Raw genomic sequence first — 2,680 nt, forward strand, 5'->3', positions numbered from 1 at the left:
GACTTTTAAGAGTAGAAGTCCACGGTATGCCCACATTTAAGGGTAGGAGACTGCTGTATGCCCACTTTTAAGAGTAGGAGACCGCTGTATGCCCACTTTTAAGGGTAGGAGACTGCCGTACGGCCAAATTTAAGTGTGGGAGACCGCCGTACGCCCACATTTAATGGTAGGAGACCACCATACGCCCACATTTAATGGTAGGAGACCATCATATGCCCACATTTAACGGTAGGAGACCACCGTATGCCCACATTTAACGGTAGGAGACCACCGTACGCCCACATTTAACGGTAGGAGACCACCGTACGCCCACACTTAACAGTAGGAGACCACCGTATGCCCACATTTAACGGTAGGAGACCGCCGTACACCATGGTAATATTTTCTACAAGTAAGGAAAAATCTCCGGAAACCTACAGGATATGAACATTAGTGCAGAAGCAACAGCATATACCACCCAAGTGCTCTACTATCAGTTGAATAATGCAGGCTTTGAGACCTTGGTATTTTCTACAGTACTTTTGGACTTAAAAAAGTGAAACCTGAGATAAGGTTGGTTTTTATGTACAGCCTGCCATTTTCACTTATTTCCTGACCTTTCGACTCCAAATTATCAATGCTTGTATTTTATTTCTGTTGATGTCAAACAGATTTATTCAGATTAGTGAGATAAATAGCAGCAAAGTGGTTAAAAACTAACTCTGCAGGCCAATAATTAATAACTTGGTATTTTACTTCAGTTTATGCCACAAGATTTTATTCAACTACAGTAACAGAAATATATACCGAAAACAAAAGGTAGGTAATGGCTCCTGATGCCTTCAATCTGACAATGTAGTTAGCATTTCATTTTAGTTATCAGCAGTTGATTTATTTGATGCCAGGATGTATCTCTAATTATCAAGAAGTTAATGATGGCTCTAACTACTACAATTCAAAAATTACTTCTTAATTCAAACACATGCATATGAGGGTAGCAAAAATAAAATACAGTAAAACTTCACTATAACGTATTAATTGGGGCCCAAGCCATTCTGAAAAAGGCGAAATTCTGAAAAAGCGACATCTGAACTTCCCCCTGCTAACCTGGACTTTTTCCAATTATCAGAAATTAGTCTGGATTGCACCAATGGTTTTTAAACTGTTTTCATTACCACTGCAGTACTGTATTGTATTCTACATTCACTACAATAATCAAATGGCATCATATATATAATAATACTGTTCTGTACACTGATAAACATGTCTTTTATTTACCTTATTGTGGTGAACATTGCTGTGAGTGGTCAGGCAGTCTGGACTGCTTCTGGATTTATCGGACTTTTTCCAATATATAAGAATTTAGTCAGGTCGGCTCCTCAATTCCGATAAAAGTGAATTCTGGTCTACTGAAGTCCATTATATCAAGGTTTTACTATACATGCATACGAGGGTAGCAAAAATAAATTACGTTATCGGACTGAATGAGTTAATATCAACTGAATGGTTTTACTGTACAGTACATGCATACGAGGGTAGCAAAAATAAATTATGTTATCGGACTGAATGAGTTAATATCAACTGAATAACCCCATTCCTGAAGTCAACAGATTACCACTGAAGGGGACACGTCTTGAACTCCATCAACTTTGAAAAACTGAACGTTACAAAAAATAACATCAACATTCTTCTTAGGCATATTGGGTGTAACAAGGATTCAAGTAAATAATGGTGTCATAACCCATTCACTGTGATGAGATCTCCATAAAGCTGAATAAAATGATATGGCACAGAAAACAGAGAAAAAGACACATATACACAGACAAGAGTAAACATGCAATGACCAGGAGCAAGGCACAAAGGCATGTAACATTACCAGAGCAGCGAATAAGACTAAATTCATGTGGTACAACTGATGCACTAAGAAACTGATGCTGAAAATAATTTGACAATGACTTATACAAATGTAGTAAATGTATACATCTACAGTTCAGTTACTTGAACTTCATGGAAATTTTTGTACTTTTACAGCTTCACACAGTATGATGGCAGAAAAGACTATGCTAAGACTAACATCTTTTCCACGGCACTTCCTTGTCACTACCACTAAATTCTAGTGCTAATCTTGTGCTACAGCTTTGTATTCAAGATTAACAGATGGTAATTTTACACCTAGTTAATATGAAGAGTGTATAGTAGCTTACTGTAAGTGGAGTAGTATAAAAAGATTATAAAAATTCTTAGTGAGGGGAGGGAGGCTAACAAAACTGCATATGTATATGAACATGGAAGGATGCAAGTGTTTTTCTCCACCCTCCTGGGATGAGACTTTTTTTTATTTAAACCTCCCAATATAATGGTTTTTATTTATTTTTTAAAATTTACTTTTGGCCTATCTGATGGAGCCAGGATTTCAAGGGCTTGAATGAGGAGTGAATGGAAGTGTGGCCCATTGAACTGGGCAAACTTTGGCTGTCTGGACGTTGCTATTCCTCACCCTGCCCTAGGGTGGGAAAGGAGGTCCAGATGATGATGATGATGATGATATTCTTGCTGTCTTTTTACAATTCTACTCCCATCAGAAGAGCCTTCAGGTAGTGAAAGGGTTAATGAATGGTATATCTAACCCCTCTGGGTCAAAATGTATTTCCTCAACTTAACAAAATCATCTGAGGACAGCAGGAATAAAATGAAATACTAC

This window comes from Coenobita brevimanus, chromosome 33, assembly GCF_032717465.1.
Source record: "Coenobita brevimanus isolate Jiangsu-jjx chromosome 33, ASM3271746v2, whole genome shotgun sequence".
Taxonomy (NCBI): domain Eukaryota; kingdom Metazoa; phylum Arthropoda; class Malacostraca; order Decapoda; family Coenobitidae; genus Coenobita; species Coenobita brevimanus.